An 18990-nucleotide genomic window follows, 5' to 3' on the forward strand; every position below is an offset into this window, starting at 1 on the left:
TCCTTGCACCCCCTCTCCCTCTCCACCTACTCCCCTCGGTAATGTGTGTGACATTCCTCAGGCACCCCTGATCACTATAAGAAACAAATAGTTAATTTGCAGAGATCACAATCCTGCAAGACAGGAATCTCCCAACTATCTTGATGTTAATGGCTTGCTAAAAGACAACAGTGGTCTCCTGGCACCTTGTAGGCCCTCTTTAGCATATGAAAACTCCGTTGAAACCTTCCTTCCCCTCACCTTCCCCCCCCTCACCTTCTCCCCCCTCACCTTCCAACCACAGGGTACTTAACCTGCCATCCCTCACAACCCAGGGCAGCAGCTCTTCCTGCCCATGGGTCCTGTCCCCGTGCTTTAATAAACCACCAGTTTGCACCAAAGATGTCTCAAGAATTCTTTCTTGGTCATCGGCTCCGGACCTCAGCCCACCGAACCTCACCTAGGTTCTAGAACTTCATCATGTAACATTCTTAAATACTTCAAAAAGTAAATTAAATCACCTTTTAAGAAATCAATTATCCGAATTAGAATTCAGGTAAAGTGCATTTATTTAAAACAAGATATCATTTTAGTTAAAGCTCAGATTTCTATCATCTTCTTAACATTGCCAAAATGCTTTCATGTGGTTTATGGTTTCATTTATAAAAAGTAGAAAAAAGCCAAATACTTAGTCCTAAATTGCTACTGATTTATTGTTGAGTTGACTGGGGCCATAAGGTCTTTATAAACTGATAAAATGTCAGACTGAGAATTTTTTGTGTGTGTTTCAGTTTCTAAATGAGGTATTTGTTATCCTCAGACAAGGTACACAACCTCTGGGTTGTTACATTTAAAATAATAATTTATCATTATCCTATTTCCTTAGAATATTCTTAAAAAACAAAATTAAAATTGAGTAAATTTGAAGATCTAATTGACTTCATTAAATGGTTCATGAATCAGGCACTATATCCCACCTAGAGAGTAGATGTTCTAAGGAGTCAGTAAAAAACAGCAGGTTTTTATAGGTAGGAGGGTGGCACCAGGAAGTTATTAGCAAAACAATGGAAAGGATTTTCAGTCAGAGTCTCCTTCCCCTGGGGGTTGAGGGGAGAAGGTTTTATCACGCAGATTATGTCATCTTCCTCTGGGGGATGAAGCACTAGTGTTTACCAGAAAGTTTCTGACTAACCTGTTAAGACTACATTTCTGGGGGAGATTGAAACTGCAATTAGATTAGGAATTAAATCCTGGTTTGGAAATTTGGCATAGTATAAGCGTTCCATCTTGATTGAGCCTGTGTTTTTTTTTTTTTTTTTTTTAACAGTGTTATGTGAATTTATGGATTAATGATCAGGAAATCTTCTGAGATTCATGAATGAACCTGGCTTTTAAAGGCGTCTCACAGGTACTCAACTAGTTTATGATATAACTAATTTATGCATTCTGAATATATTCATTATCCTTTCTCTGAACTATTTCATCCCTTTCTCATGTTTTTATAAGAATTTAAGACCTTCCAGATTGAGTCATAACTGTATTAGGGAATATAACCTAAGATTCTACGTTCAACTGTGGCAATAAAACAAATTTTCTGGGAAGATGGATATGTTTGCTTTTCATGACATCAATCTTAAAAGTTTAGGAACACTCCCTAAAAATTCTAACTACTCCCCAATTCATTAAGGTTTGTCACACATAAATGTACTTTAACATCATTATTAAGTATTTTATATTTGGACCTCTGTGTTTTTCTACATGCTGATAAACAACTAATTTGACTAATCTCTACCCATTGAATTGACTGATTTATTGACAGAATAAGTTGGATGCTTTGATATTTTATAGATGTAGCCAAGAGCACACATGATAGATAAACTGAATAGGGAAAACTGTTGTGACAGTTAGACCTGAGGGCACTGTCAAGACTCCTGGTATTCGAGATCCCTTTTCAGGGAAACCAAATGGCATGACAGGACCAATTGTCAGATCAGGCTAGCATCAAATATCAGTAACCATAACAAAATATAGGAACTGATGGTAGACCTGAGTCAGGACCTAAGTACCAGGTGTTATCAAATGTATATGTAAGTATAAGTGACCCTCTCACCATCTCATCACATATAAACTGGATTGTCATTTATTTTCAAGATAAAAGTTAAGACAGGAAATTCCAATGGTCTGGGCCATATGCTTCCAGATGATTTACTTAGACAAAATCACTCATTTAAATTAGGTGACGAGGGAAGCAGGGGATATTTATAGAAGTGTAGAATCCCAAAGTAGCAAGGAAATGGGACTGATCTCATTATAATTGACCAGAATTCACCTGGAGTATTAGAATCCTTTTGGAAACCATCTTTTTAAGAGATATGATCAGACAGGTGTCCTTTCAGAAGAGGATTGCCAGTATGATGAAGGAATTCCAAGCCACAGCATAGAGGAACCCAGGGTGTTTAATTAGGAGTGAAAAAAAATGTTTAGGGAGGGCTACTTCATCTACAAGGGATTAAATTTGTTCTGTGTGGCTACTTATGACAAATATAAAAGCAGATTTCAATTCAGTATCAACTGGAGGCCATCTTAACAAGAAAGGGAAGCCTTGATAGTGTTTCTTATTATTATTGGTTCAGGTACATAGATGGAGGGCAGGAAGATGTAGGGTAGTAAGAGAAGTGCATGAATGCTTGGATCAAGTGAATTGTTGGTAGAGTACTGGAACTGAGTAGCTAATTAATAAAAATGAAAAAAAAAATTGAAGTACCAGTATAGGTCTCCCACTTCTAATTTTTTTAACCAAGTGAGGTCTGATAAGGTTTTGAGGATAACATATTTTGGCAATGGATATCACTTTTATTCTCTTCTTGAGTGAAACACATTGGAAATTGGAGCCAAGCTGTCTGGGTCTGAATATAGACTGTCACTTATCAGCTGAATGACCTTAGGAAAAATTCCTTTAATTTTTGTGCCTCAGTTTCATCATCTGTAGAATGGGATAATAATACCTACCTCAAGTGTAAAGCCAATGAATGGCGCCTTGTTCACAGTACGTATCCCATAAGTTATCTATCAGCTCTTAATTGAGATGTAGGTATAGGAGTTAGCTCGAAGATAAACTATCAGTGCTAGCACTGATAAAATAGAAATGGATATTATGGCTTATATTGGTATCCAAGTAGGTATGCTAATACATTACCCCTGCTCAACTTGCCCACCTGGTCTTTGGCCCAGCTGAACCATCATAGGTCTTCTCTGTAGGAGTTAGTCTCTTTCCTATTTGGCACAGAATGTGAACATCCATGAACAAGATTGCTCCAGAAATGGAAAAACTCAGAAGGGGCTAAGTTGAGGATGCTCAGTTCCTTTTTTCCTAGCTTATTAAATCAAATAATTCACTTCTACTCCCCCAGAGAGGAGTAAATGAGGAATAAAAGAGGAGTATTATTCTAGTGGAGCTCTCCTCCCATGGAGATCTAAGACAGAAATGAAGGTTTACCTTCTGAAGAGGACACTAAGAAAAAAAAAAAAACAACCCTACCATTTCAAACACCATCATTTCATATCCCCCAAATAGAATAAAGCAAAGTTCTTTAATAAACTTAACCTTCTACCACATTGCCCTGATTTTTCAAAAACCTGCAAAATTTCATTAGGATTTGGCACCAGTCCTTCGACTAGCCTTTGGGAGCCACTAACCAGATGACTTTTAAGTGCTTCTAACCATGAGATGTTACAATTCTATGATAGAATTTCATTTGTACCTGGTCTGCAGAAGAGAACCAAGGGACTAAACCTGCAAGAGACAGGCAGATCCTGAAAATGTGTTTGTGAAAGGGTTGGCAGAGCAGGTATTTTTTTCTCCTTGGAATCCTTAATCATATTTCCATACTGTCGATATGAAGAAGAATTTATCTAAAAGCCAGAGGCTTGTTGTGAGGAGAACTTGATGTTGAACCTCTGTGCCCAGTTTTGAGCTTTGGGATTTTCATTGCCAGCCTATGCACCATGATATTTGGAAGAAAGTACAGTTGTGTCAGGTTTAGCATCTCTCTCAATAATAACATTTCAAATGTGTTTATTTCTTTGTCTTAGTATTTTATTACCAGCTTGTTGTTCTCCTCATCCCACATTCCTACTCTGCCCCCCTCCTTGTAAATGGATGAAGTTACATTGCAGCAAATTGAAATAGAAAACCACAAATCCAGGGTGATTTATCATTAACATGAAATTCTATCCTAATCTGAAAGTTGAGGAGCAAGAATCCCAAGCTATTTCAAAATTCATATTACAAGACAGACAATCAGATGCCCCCAAACCACAACATCTTGTACTCTATTAATTGTACACTGACAGAGCCCTTTGGTTGCATTTGTATTTCTGAATAAATATAAACATATGTCACCATTTTTTATTGATTTTTGACTTTCCTAGGAAGGAAATACTGTTAAATTATAACAAATGGTGTCAACTAAAACAAATAGCATAAAACCCATTAAGAAGGCATTTATTGCAGAACTTGGTTTGATTTGTTGGCTTCAGTTGAAATCTTGTCAAAATAATGTCTTCGGAAACCAAATAAAAATTTGTTTGCAAATTTGTCTGCAGCAAGCATTTCTAGAGCATAAAAATCCTTAAGAATCAATATGGTTTTATTCAATATGCAAATGTACTGAAAAGCATTAGAGCAAAAATTCCATTGCTGAATTATATGATAGTGTTAGTGAATTAATAAATAATAATAGATGATAAATAATATAGTAACTGAGTGAGATAATACACTTATGAAGAAGTAGAGGGAGAAAAAGATTAAGGGGATAATCTTGGGAGAAGATCAATTTTCAGATAAGCTAAACTAACATTTTATATTCATAAAATTAATGGAGTTTAGTTCTGTAACTCACAAAGTCCAGTTAAACTAAATTTCACTGCAGCCTTTAAAAAGGGAAAGGAGATGAGATGCAAAATGCCTGCTTCTGAAGTGGTAACCATTTGAGTTCTAATATTAGTCAGCCTGCGTCTATAATTTGCATAACTGTTTTTGCCTTCCAGGTAATTGGGAATTTAATTGCTATCAGAATAAAATCTGAGTCTTAATTCCAAATGATGTCAGTGCAATGTATCCCAAAGTGCAGTATTGAGAGTCACTGTAATTAAGCAGATGAGAAGGCTGCAGTTGGAGCTGGGTTTCAATATAAAATCAGAAAGAGTTTATTTTCAGTAAACCCCAGGTTCTCTTCTGCACCAATCCTCTTTCTCCTTTCACTGCCTTCCAGGATGCAGTTATCAAAAAATGCCTCACCTGTGGAGCTGAAGCTGAGTCTGCCTTTCTTTGGCTCTCTTTTCTCCTCCCACTGAAACAGAGCCACCTGACTTTCCACCCTGTTTCTAATCTCATTCCTGGTATGTTTAAAGGAGCTAATTTGATAAATAAGTCAATGTCTTTATGCTTTATTTCTCCCAAGTAGTTTATTTTTATTTGCCAAGTAATATAATAATAATAAAAATAAAAACAAAAATAAACTGAATCTCAACTACCAACTACTATCACCACAGTGTCATAAATGAAAGCGCACTTTAATATCCTTCCCCACTTCAATGAAAGTAGGAAGGATATAGTTGCAGAAGAAAGAACAATCCTTTTAACTGAATACATTTAGCTTTATGACAACTCTCATTATGTTGACCTTATTTTTCTGATTTTGTAAAAAATAAGTGAGACTTCGTCACAGCCCAGCACTATTTTGTGAACTGGTGTTTGAACATTATTTTGTTTTGTTTTTAACTTGATAACGTTGCTGTGGTGTTCAGAAAAGAGGGCTATGGTTCTTGTTATTGATTTTCTGTGGTAAAGTACAGTTATGGAATAAAGCAGGAAGAGGCTATGGGGCTCATCTTAGGTGTTGGAGATCTGGAGTAAAGTAGAAAGAATGCATGGAGTACAAGAAAGACAAATAAGGCATGATAAGTGGGGAAGGAAACAGAGGCATAATAGGAATTTTACAAACCTGACTGCTCAAGGAGAAATGCCTGCAGGTTCTTTTCCTGGTTCTCACAATCTCTTTGACATGAGTAGTTGGAATTATAGGGTTTTGTATGGCGGGGCTGGCTTTTTGCTGTCCACATCACACTGTGCAGCCAGCTTCCTTGTCTCAATGATTGGATACTGCAATTCCTCTTCCTCTGTAGGGCACAATTGATAGTACCCCATTCTAGGTTAGCAAGACAGCATTTCAAAATCGATTTGAATTTTGCAAAGTGTTTGGTAAGCAAAGTCTTTTAGAATCAGGGAGAGCAAAGTTGCTAAATTATGTATATGTTATATTGCACATTGTATATTTGTATGTGTATGTGTATTCCAACTTCCAGTATAGATCATACCAGTTTTTTTTCTTTGCTAAAAAAAGGACCAAAGGGACTAAATCAAAGCTTGAACTAAGTGCTATCAGGATTCTGACATTGGGAGTTGTTAGAAGCATTGCGAAGAAAAATCCAACAGAACAGTGCCCTGTTGTTAGCTGTGAGTGAAACCCAGAGACCATCAGAGGGAGTACTTTAGCTGCTGTGAAAGGGCTCAAAGAAAGACAGATAATAAATGTACGCAAACAATCTAATGTCAGAAATGATCACTATTGCAAAATGAGACTGAAAACCCATTTTTTAGCAATTTCTACTGATGAAGTCCCAACTCCAGCCATGGCCAATATTAGCTAGATGATTCTTTGAATCTGGCTAATGTGGAGTCTTGCAAGGACAAAGAGGATTTGCTCACTAACCAGTAAGAGGTACTGGTTATGCATGCTTAAATGTGCTAATAGTTCTGGTCTTTAATAGTATCAATTTAATGAAGATGATGTTATGCCTTTTTAATTGTTCATCTGTGATTTGACATTAGCTATCCTTTCTGACAACTGTGAAGATTTGTTGGCCAGCACTGACATTATCTGAAACCTAGGTCTTTAAATTATCAGATCATCCCCACATTTCCTTTGTCTTTGCCTTCCCTAGTGCTTGGTACTCTATTGACGGGCCCCACTTTCAACCCAGACCACACCCCACTCTATTCCTAAGTCAATTTTTAAATGACAGAAAATATATCAGCAACCTCAGACCTCTTTAGTGGAGCTTGAAACACTGAGCGAGGAATGAGCTTAATGCACTCATAATTCTACCCCTGAATTTCAGTGCTCCCCACCTCTCTTTCTAGGTGACTTTTGCTTTAATCTCTCATTCCATCCAGTTTGTCCAGTAGTTCCACCATATCTCCCTCTAGGGCTATGCCCCCACTCTATATCTTGGCTACTTCCTACCAATCTTCTTTCCCTAGACTCTTGCCCCAGCCCGCTCCTTGGTATCCTATCAATTGGCAAGATACGGACAAGTCATGATGATGATGGACACTATGCTTGACTTCTGGGTAGGAAACTTTCAATAATTTCTTGTTGCTGGATTAGATCTCCTCGTTTTGACCATTGTTTTAATCTATGGATACTGCTCTGGAAATCACTATCCTGGCTAAGGTCAGCCTCTGCATTCCGGTCAGGTTTCCTCAGCACCTATCCTAGTTAACGGGTCTTTGCTTGGTCCATCTTCCTTTTCCATCATACTCTGTGACTGAATCTATCTGTGATTTGTCTTTGTAGGTGATGTGATGGGTACTACAAAAAGCTGTATCCTGAAATCTCTATCTGTGATACCTTCAATTTATTACTATTAGGTTTAGCCCTTTGAAATAAGGGATTGTGTCTATAGCAGTCATCTGTTAAAATGCATATGTTCCAGTAATCTTTGTAAGAGTAGACTAGGCTAGTTTGTGGCAATGAGTAAACCCAAATGAATGTGTAATATATCAACACAATAATTTATTTCTTGCTCACATAGTAGTTTGTGTGAATATTCAGATCATCAGGAGGTTTTCCTCCTCATAGTCATTTAAAGATTTGAATTTTCCCTATCTTGTGGCCTCTCAATTTCCTAAGGCCTCATTGACATCTATACCCAGCTGGTGGAAAAGAAGAGACTGGAGAGTCAGTAGATTTGGAAGGACAGCTAACAGTCTCTGCCATACCAAATAATGATAACACACTGATACATTTTTTAGCTTTTGATACCTTAACACAGTTTTGTTCATTAAATTACTACTACTTTAGGAAGCAGATTACAAAAGAATAGGATATAGGCTAGATGTGGAGAGAGTAGGGGAGTGCATTGCTAATATATGTGTCAGTGATGGGAAAAGTCAGGTTTCTTTCTTTTCTTTTCTTTTTTTTTTCCCATCAATTAATCTATGACCAACGTAGGGCTCAAACTCAAGAACTTGAGATCAAGAATCGCATGCTCCACTGACTGAACTAGCCACATGCCCCAAGGTCAGGTTTGTTTGTTGTGACAAATGTGTGGGAACAGGACTCTCAGGAAACCAGGGGTCAGTAAGAGTGTCTGTTTTGTTTCAGGTTAGACCTGGTTCTACTATTTATTCAAAATGCATGCCAAGTGAGGGTCTTCAAAATGTGAACAATCTAGTTTTGTGCCTATTTCTGCCAGTCATCTGTCTTTTTCAAGGAGTGGGAACAAAATACTTCCAAAGCCCTGGTTCTCAGTATGCTCCACCAGGTTCCTACATCTCATAAGATTTTTCAGCTTAATGCCACACAGGAAGAATTAAAATCCCATCAATTTCATGATTCTGAGTCTTTGCTCAGGTCACAATGAAGCAATAGCTTTCTTTTAGCTATCCAGTTGGTGGCAGACTGCCCACTGGGAACCTTTAATGTATGAGGCAAAATCTTTTCATGTAGATAGTGGGTTCTGTTTCCTGTTTGGCCACTTTACACAAACAAGGATGGACCTCTGGTTCATTTTTGTCTTCTCTTCCTCCACAGCCCTACAGACTGTGAGAGACTGACCCATGCTGGTGACCTACTGACACATCCTTAACCATCTGGGCTGGAGCCTGAGTTGATTAGGCAGGAAACAGGGAGGTGAGTGGGAGGGTGGGTGTTGCCAAGCAATGAGCCTCAGCTATTGTCTGCAGAGTTGTTAATGGAGCTGAATCTGATCTGTGTTTAGCTGAAAGCACTTTGTAAAGGCAGACAGGAGGCAAAGGTCTGGAGATACAGGGGCATAGAAACCATAGCTTTTGCTTTTTAGCTTGTGTCCTGGATATTTTCACTGAATGGCAAAAGAATCATTGAAGGTGGAGAGTCATGGGCAGTCTATCCATCTTGGATGAATAGATATCTAAGAGTCTTAGGGCCTTGTTAGTGGTAGATGGCTATTCAATATGATGTGAGGAGTGCTCCAAAATACCCTTTTCTTGCAGTGCCTTACACCCTATTATTGAAGATTACTGTTTAAGGACTTTCTAAATGAATTTAACAAGTGTAGTTTATTTAATAAATAATTGTGTAGTATTTACTATATGCTAGGCCCTGTCTAAGGGCCTTATAGATATTAACATACTTTTTCCTTTTAATTCCAGAGTCTGCTCTTAACCTTTACACAATTCTGCCTCTCAGAACATACGATGTTACATTTATTTTGGAGATGTGTAACCCATTCTAGCAGATATTTTTTTACCTAATCATAATACTATCCCTTCCACCTAGTAGAGAGCAGGACTCCAAATACTTTGAAAGGAAGGGGCATAAATGGGTCTGATGAAACTGTTGGGGGGGATGAGGGTGTCAGGACGAGGGTCTTATTAAAGGGCTAGATCTCCTAGTACCTGTGCTCCTTAAATATACAGCATTTAAGGAATAGTGCTCTCACCTCTTCTATTTTGTATGAATTTGATTCCAGTGGTTAACATCTTCAGTCTCATCTCTTGTTTTTATTTTAATTTTTTTGTTTTGTTTTTTATACTCAGAGGTGATATAGGCTGGATATGAAACAGATGGACTTCCATTCACCCAGGGAACAAAGAGTGTTTGGGGCTGACTAGAAAGTTATGGGTGACCATCTTAAAACTGGTTTCCAGTTCTGTATTCAGAGTTGGCGCATCTTGTGTAGAGGCTGCTATGACAGATTTCTTCCTCTTGCCTGGTTTCCCTATGGATAATTTGGTGCTAGATGCTGCTTTCTGATCATTCAAAGCTCCCATTAACTTCCTCCACACACTGTACTTTATAGGTAACTGACTGCCTCCTCCATTGGCACCATGTGGCAAAGGGTCACTCTGTCCAGAATGTTTTCACATAGCCCATTGTTTTTAGTCTATAATGCTTTTTATACACCCCTGCACATGGCTCTTCAAAACCACAATTTTCTGTATTAGACTTATATGTCTCACTAAATATTCCAGAGCAATATCTGATAGAAAGGGGGTTGGTGATTTTGGTATGTATTACCCCCACCAGTCCTTGTCCTCAGAACATTTTCCCCTGCCAGATACTAAGTCCATCATTCACCAGAAATCCAAGCACCTACTATGCTCAGGATGCTAAGTAAACTACTCTAGTAAAGTAAGCATGCTTTAGGCACTCTGAACTGACCTCACTGGGCCATTACACTCTCTGTTCCTAAAGGAAGAAAAGCTATCTTGATTGACAAACAGACTTTTCATTCCCTGTGTGTAACTGGGGATTCAGCTCTTACACATCGGCACTGAGCTCATTGTCTTCATAATTAATGCTAAAAAGAACAGATTTAGAAAGAACACAGAAACAAGAGGCTAGGTCTCCAGAGGGAGCTTTAGAAGTGGACTCGGTGCATTTTCCCTTAAACCATTAATCCCCCATGGTCACATGTGGGGAATACAAATGCCTTCCTCAGGCCCTCTGGTTCAATTTCACCGTAAGACAGTTGACCTATCGCCACTGTGAGGAGCAAAGCCTTGAACAAAGCAGCTGCCAAAAGGACTTTGTCAAGCTGGAAATGAATTATTAATACGGTTCTGAAAGGGAATGGCATCAGAAACCAGGCTCTTTATTATTTACATTAATGAGCTGGAAGTCAATGCAGTGAAAAAAATCCCAAGTTTGGAGAATGCTACATTTTGAAGTTCAACGAGTAAAGAAACAATGAAATCCAACAAATATAAATCCAGACTAATATGTCTCTGCCCAAAAAGCCCAAAGGGGAAATATTTTCAGAGCAGGAAAGGGCTAAATCAGGGTGTCAAGTCATTATTGAAATTCCCTACTGTCAGTTTGAGAATGAAGTTCAGACTTAGGGAAGAAAAAATGCCAAGATTGCCTGCTGAACAGGAACAATACAATGCACCTATCCAAAGGAGGCAGCATTTTCTCTATTAGAGATGTGTTCCCAGTACAATATGCCATTTGTCTCTTATTTGAGTTAAACAGTAAATTATTCCAATACAATATCATATTCTGTGCCTCACATAGATTCCAAATCTTCACAGCTTGACTGGCAGAAGCTTGTGTATATGGGCAGGCTTTCTGTGTACGTCCTCTAATGCTAGCTGCTTTTCTTCTGCTACAGATAGAGTCTTCTTTCCTACCAATAATCTCCTATCCTTGATAGGAAATGGTCTTTTGTTTAACCCTCTCTTTTTTCACTCTAGCCATGTATTCTAAATATTTCTGTGAGCCCAGTCTGGTGATACCATAATCAGGCCTTGCCTTCATAAGAAGCATAATGATTTCCTGAGATGAGAGACAAGGCAATGTTTTGCCTCATTGTAATAAATCCTTTCCCAAACTGGTATTTTTATTTTGTTTGAACTATCTTTGTCCTATTCTATATCTCTTAGTTTCTCTACATTTTGTCACTTGTCCTCTTTCACATTTATACCTTTTACAGAGCTCCCAGTTTCTGTCTTATCCTGTCTTCAAGTGTTTGTGATCTCTTGGTTATTAGTTGTGTATCAGGCATCTGACCCATTACATACCCTCACCTTTCCTGTTCCCTTTTGCTATGACTCTCTACCTTGCTTAGTCTGCTTGACCCAGACCCACTGACTACTCTGATTTCTAGAAACTGCATAATCTTTATTAAAATTCCTTACATTACTAGCCTGCCTTCTCTCTTAAGTAGTACTTGGGCTTGATAAAATTGATGCTTTGGAGTGATGGCATTATGGCTACTTTTCTTGTAGAACTCTACTATTATTTTTCTAATATGCCTTTGGGTCAGCTTGAGGAGAGATAGAAGGATGGCTGAGGGTGTGCATGTGTATGTGTATGCACTTGGACACACACCCCTAGAGAGATACTTGGAAATTAATTTGATTACTCTCTGTTAAATATCTATTGCAGCAAAGCAGGAATTTTAAAATAATCTTAAACAGTGTCAATAATTTTGCTTCACAGTGGTAGAACTGGGCTAAACTTGAATCTTGGTCAGGAAAGCCTTTGGCAAAACTTGAGAAAGGTTTGATCTGATTTAGCAGTGTTTATTAGTAGAGCGTAATATAGCACATGTGTATAATCTTTTTTGAAGTAACAATTGTGACTGATCATAAAAGATCTTTGGCATTTAACAGTTTAAAATTTATTTTAAAATATATTGTTATTTAATCTTTTTATTAAGTCAAACTATATGAAATTGCTGCTATTTGAACATTTGGACCTACAAAATGAAATGGTAATCTCATACAGTTCACCCTCATAGTTTACAGATGAGGCAGCTGAGGTTTAGCAAGATTAAATGGCTTCTCCAAGGTCACTCATTTGCACACTAAGTAGTACAGCTGGGATTCAAATTCCCCTGTCTCACCTTTATTTTCTCCATTGCTCTTTTGTTTCAAGTTCAAGATTCTCTTAAAAAGCACTGGCCACAATTTCCAGAGCTCAAGTATTAGTTTTTTTTTTTTTTTTTTATCTACAGTGGCCCACTGGAATTAGTGATTTTGAAAAGTTCCTAAATATTTAAGAACAGTCAAAAATCTTAAACTGACAAAGAAAAAGAATAATAAATCCTCATGCAAATGGTAATGCCCCACCTGTGTGTCTTCTGCTTTGGAATATGACAGTATCTGATATCTGTCTCACACTTGTTTCTCTCCTAATCCCTACTTTTTTAATTTGTTGTATCTTTTTTTTTTAATCATCTTCTCTTTGTTATTCTCCATCCCTTCTACCCCAATCTTTTGTCTTGAGCTTAAGCTCTTGAGCTTACTTCTCTCTTTGGAGGTCTTTTTCTTGGCCAAGGTCTGATTGTACAACTGACCTCAATTCAATTAATTTCGCCCAATACTGTGGAACAGGAAAACTGGAGTCCGGAATCAGGCATCCCAGCAGGAGCTACTGCCACTTCTCTCTAAGAGCTTCCTGTTTTCTAACAGGAAGAGTTTCCAGAAGAAGTTGGCTGGTGTCCCACCCTGTGATGCTAGTGATGTTGTCCCAAGGGGACATCCTTCCTTTCTTTGCTGGGCCACAATACTATTGTGAAGTGGTGTTTCACTTAATTAAGTCAAACTGGTGAGCATTGTGCATATTAATGAGCACCGTAATGAGCATTAATTTTTGATGTTCTTTGTTAACAAGCATTATAAACTATGACAAATTTTGGTTTGACTTTGTGCCAAAATGAAGATGAGCACTTTTTTAAAGCTGTAAATCCAAAAGCTTCCCCTGGGATGTGGAAGGCTGCTCATTAATACTTCTGGAGCACCTGGTGTGGTGTGGTGCAAAAACAATGAATACTGTTACGCTGAAAAGAAATTAAAAAAAAAAAGACAAATAAAGGGCCCAATATGGTTCCTATTGTCCTTTCCCCCACCTGCCTTCATCTTGCCTTTTTTTTTTTTTTTAAAGGGATACTCCCCTTAAAGCACATACACAGTCACACTCAAAACCACTTTTCACTTTAGACTGTTGGGAAAAATGTTCACATCTCGGGAGTTACTAGACCTAGTAATTGCCTGCAAATTTCAGATAATGAACCTTCCAGCTTCAAAACACAAATGCTTGGCAGGGATAAATAGATGGATGGAGAGATGTTTCTTTTAATTGAGAATTGGAAATGTCATTAGAACTTCTTTTAAAGAAGCCATGTTTTGTTCTGCTAGTTGTTAAATAAGAAAAGTGCAAGCAATGATGTGTTTAAGGCACACGTCAAACCCAGAAGGAAGAATAGGGATGTTGGGAGGGGCATGAAAAGGTCTTTTGGTTCCAAAACTTCTTCCCTGAGGGCGTACCAAGGTGCCCCAATTCCCCTCTTTGGGTTTCCTCTTTAGGGGTTTTCTGTTTTAATGGAGCTAATGCTTTATATTACCTGGGAGGAGTAACCCATTAGTTACCTGGTAACAAGATTTGATTATTTCATTACATTCATTGCCAAACCTCAGGCTGAGGGATTAAGGGCCTGAAATATAGAATGAGTTTACTTTGTTGGAAGAATAAGGCTGGGTTGGGTAGCCATAAGGAAGTCATGGGGCAGGAGGTTACTAGTATCTTGGTGTGGATGGGCACTGAATAGTAACTTTTTCCTGCTTTCCAAATTTCCTAAATTTGCTATAGATCTTTCCATGCTAGAGCTACTAAAATGAGGACATAAGGGCTAGATGTGTGGAGATTAAGAATATGGATTTTGGCTTCAGATAGTCCTGGGTTCGAATCCCAGCTCAAACAACTCCTAGCTGTGCAGTCTTGGGGAAATCATTTAATCTTCCTCAGCCTTAGCTTCCTCATTAGGGAAATGGGACTATGTATAGGAACACCTACCTCACAGGAATTTGCATCGATTAACATGAGTTGATTTGTGTAAAGTGTTTAGCACAGTTGCTGACAATAAACAAAAAATAACGAATGTTATCTTTTTGTAAAATGGTCTGATGTGTGGAGTATGCAAGGACTCAGAGTCATCTCTCTCTCTCTCTCTCGCTCTCCTTTCTTCCTCCCTTCCTTCCTATCTTCCTTCCTTCCATTTTTCTTCCCTTCCTCTATCTCCACCTCTCTATTACTTGCTTTTTAAAAAAAAATTTTTTTTTTTACCTTTGTTGTGGGTTATCTATGGAGTATTTATCTTTCTCAGATAGATTTCCTCATCAGTCACTGCCATTCTCAGGTCTATCTCCCCCTGCTCCCTCCTCATTGTATTCTTGTGGATGATTTCAACACTGTTTATGGCATCTAATGAGTTCACAGCACATCTGCCTTCCTGATCATAGAAGGGATTTCAAATCCAAAATGAAATAGGTTTTGGGCGAACTCTGATATTATTTCCCCTTTCATCGCTGCCCATAATAAAAGTTGTTCTCTCAATGTGTTACCTTCTTACCTGCCAGTGATGTGGAACGAATAAATGAGATAATAATTTGGTATAAGGGAAGGAGGTAGGAAGAAGGGGTGGATTTTGCAAGGTTTCTCTCTATTGCTATTAAATCCAGGAGTAAATTTTGGCTGTGCTTGTAGGCATGCAACCACATTTAATGTGACAGGCAGACTCAGTCAACTGACACCTACTTTTTATGTGTCCAGTTCTATGCCAGGTGCCCCAAAGCTATTAAGACTTATGAGACACTATTTCTGATCTTAAGTTGCTTAAAATCTAGCTTAAAAATTCAGATTATATGTTTAATAGTTAAATAATATTATAAATAATAGTTCATAAAACTGTTAGATGAAAATGAAGTGGAAAAAGTTTTGTGGGGGAAATGGGACCTGAGCTAGGCCTGGAAGGTTGAGTTTGGATAGTAGAGGAAGATGGAAGGCATTCCAGTTATACATATGTTGCCGGTGGTGAGGAATAAAGAGAGATACTACTAATAGTCTAGTAGCAGGAATAAATATGATGTGTGCAGGAGACAAGACAGAATGAATGACAGAAGCAAAAAGTACCTTGTAGAGAGCAATGGGAAATATGACTATAAAGCATAAATACGGCCAGCTTCGAAGGGATTGAAAGACTGGCTGAGGATTTTTTTTGTATACAATGTGATGATTTGGTAAATTTATGCTTTGGAGAATGATTACCAAGAATGAGATAATTAACACATTCATCACCTCACATAGTTAATTCTTTTTGTGTGTGTTTGGTAAGAATGTGTAAGATCTACTTTCAGCAACTTTCAAGTATAAAAGACCATATTATTATAAATTGTTACCATTCTCTATACTAGAACCTCAGAACATATCCTTCTTATAAATGAAAATTTGTGCCCTTTGACCTACACGACCCCATTTCCCTTTCCCTCCAGCCCCTGCTAACCACCATTCTATTCTGTTTCTATGAAATCAGCTTTTTTAAAAAAAGATACGATATATAAGTGATACTATACAGTATTTTTCTTTCTCTGTCTGGCTTATTTCACTTAGCATAATTCCCTCCAGGTTCATCCATTTTGTTACAAATGGCAGGATTTCCTCCTCCTTTATGACTGAAACATATTCCTCTGTGTGTACGTATGTGTGTGTGTGTGTGTGTGTGTGTGTTTATCACATGTTCTTTATCCATTTATCTGATGAAGGACATATTTTGGCTAATGTGAACAATGTTGCAATAAACCTGGGTTGCAGATATCTCTTCAAGATATTGATTTCAATTTCTTTGGATATATACCCAGGAGTGAGATAGCTGGATCCTATGGTATTTCTACTTTTAATTTTTTGAGAAACTTTCATAGTGTTTTCCATAATGGCTGTACCATTTTACATATTCTTCAACAGTGGACAGGGTTACCTTTTCTCCATATCCTCGCCAACTTGTCTTATTGGTAATGGACTGAGATTGCATGATAGGTAATAAGGAGTCATCATATGTTGAGTAACAGGGATATAATGGGATTAGAGCAGAGAGATCATTGAGGTAGGGATTAGGTGAGAAGCCAATACAATGGTATAAGGCCTACAACTAAACCAAGCTCCAGGAGCTTAGTGTTCCCTGGGAGCTTGTTAAACATGCAGAATTTTTCAGGCCTTACCCCAGGCCTACTATTTAAGTTATCCCTCATTGTGTAACAAATCACCTCAAAACTTGACAGTTTAAAACAGCAAGCATTTATCTCACATTTTTGTGTTCAAGAATCTCAGTGTAGGGCTTAGCTGGGTGGTTCTAGCTCAGGATCTTTCATGAAGTTGTAGTCTAAATTTTGGCTGGAGCTATAGTCATCTGAAGGCTTGACTGGGGCTGAAGGGCCTGCTTCCAAGCTCACTCATGTGGCTGTTGGCAGGAGGCTTCAGTTTTCACTAGCTGCTTGTTGGACATTTTAATTTATCACTATGTTGGGCTCTCCATATCCTGCCTGAGTGACTTCTCAACATGGTAACTGGCTTCCTCCAGAGTGAGTGATCCAAAAGAGAGAGAGAGACACAAAGCGACTAAAAGAAAAGCCACATTGTCTTCTGTAATCTAATCTGAGACATGATATACCATTATTTTTGTCCTATTATTTTGTCTTGGTCATGCAAACCAACTCTGATACAATATAGGAGGAGACGAAATAGGAAGTAAATAATGGGAGTTGGGGAATGATTAGAGGCCATCTTGTAAGCTGGCTACCATACCTACTGGTTCAGTATCTGCATTTTAAAAGTTCTCCAGGTCATATGTATGCATGTTATATATTGGCCTAAGGTAATATTCCTGCAAAAGCAAATGGTGAGGAAGAGAGATGTGAAAGAATAAAGTTATTGATTCAGTAGATCTAGGGAATGAAGTAGAAGGAAGAATCAAAGTAAAGAATCCAGTTTCTAGCATAGGAGATTAAAAAGTAGGAAGGTTGAGATGAAAAGGGGATGACATGCTCACTTTGACATGCTGAGTTGGAGGCAATGGGATATCTAGATTTGAAACTTTGAGACTGTGATGCTGGCATTTTGGTGGAAGGTGAACTGGGAGAGACAGCAGTAGAATAAATGTAGTGAAATCATAAATGAGTATAGAAAGTTTGAGACAAATGAAAGGACTGAGGCAATGAAGAGGAAGGGGATCTAAAATTAATAAGAGGTAGTCGAAAGTGGAAATTATAAGCAAAGTAGAAGATGGGTGGGCAGGAGATGAAGCCAGGCAATCTAAAATGCTAGGGAACAATTGTTTCTATTTAAATTGTTTCTACTTAAAAATTATTTAATTTTTAAAATAGGTATTACTTAAGCATTTGGTACAATATTCAGAAGTTATAAAAGTAAGTCACCTTTCATTCTTGTCTTTCAGCCAGATGTATCCACCTAGGTATGTTCTTTGCATATTTATTTATTAAACAAATGTTTATATAGCACTTGCTCTGTGTTAGGTAGTATTCTAAGACTTTTATAAACATTAACTAATTTAATCCTCAAAGAGCCCAAACATGGTAGGTAATATTATTTTCCCCATTATACGGATGAGGCAATTGGCACAAAGAAGTCACATAAGTATTAAGTGGTAGTGCCAAGAATCAAATTCAAGCTGGTTGACTTCAGAGTTCATACTCTTAACCATTGGGTTCGGCTTACTTTCATATATATATATATATATATATATATATATATATATATATACACACACACATATATATACATATATACATATGTATATATATATAAAAATTGGGGGGGATATATATATTTCCCCAAATTTTAACAGATGGTAGCATACTATAGACCACAAACGTTGTGGCACTTACTTTTTCATTTAAGTGTATATTTTGAAGAGCATTCTGTATCAGTAACATATGGATGTCTAATGATTGGACTATCATAATTTTTTTTTCCTAGTTGCAGGTATAGTGCTCAGTAATTTATCAGTTGCATATAACACATACTGCTCATCATGTTATGTGCCCTCCTTAATGCCTATTACCTAATTACCCCATTCTCCCAGCCCCCTTCCTTCCAGCAACCCTCAATTTGTTTCCTATAGTTAAGTGTCTCTCATGGTTTTTCTCCCTCTCCCATTTAGTTTTCCCTTCCTTCCCCTATGATCCTCTGCATTTTTTCTTATACTCCACATATGAGTGAAACCATATCATAATTGTCTTTCTCTGATTGACTTATTTCACTCAACATAATACTCTCCAGTTCTGTTGACATTGATGTAAAGGGTAAATATTCATTCTTTCTGATAGCTGAGTAATATTCCATTGTATGTGTGTGTATATATGTGTATATGTGTGTGTATATATGTGTA

The 18990-nt window shown here is 37.7% G+C and overlaps 1 long non-coding RNA gene across 1 annotated transcript; it reads left to right on the forward strand.

Annotated features, from left to right (window-relative positions):
- Window positions 1-1306: 1306 nt before the first annotated feature.
- Window positions 1307-6764, forward strand: LOC125092311 (uncharacterized). Its single transcript, XR_007124869.1, has 3 exons — window positions 1307-1387; window positions 5253-5379; window positions 6641-6764. It is a non-coding gene; the product is annotated as an uncharacterized LOC125092311 (long non-coding RNA).
- Window positions 6765-18990: the final 12226 nt, after the last annotated feature.

This window comes from Lutra lutra, chromosome X (assembly GCF_902655055.1).
Source record: "Lutra lutra chromosome X, mLutLut1.2, whole genome shotgun sequence".
In the NCBI taxonomy this organism is placed as follows: domain Eukaryota; kingdom Metazoa; phylum Chordata; class Mammalia; order Carnivora; family Mustelidae; genus Lutra; species Lutra lutra.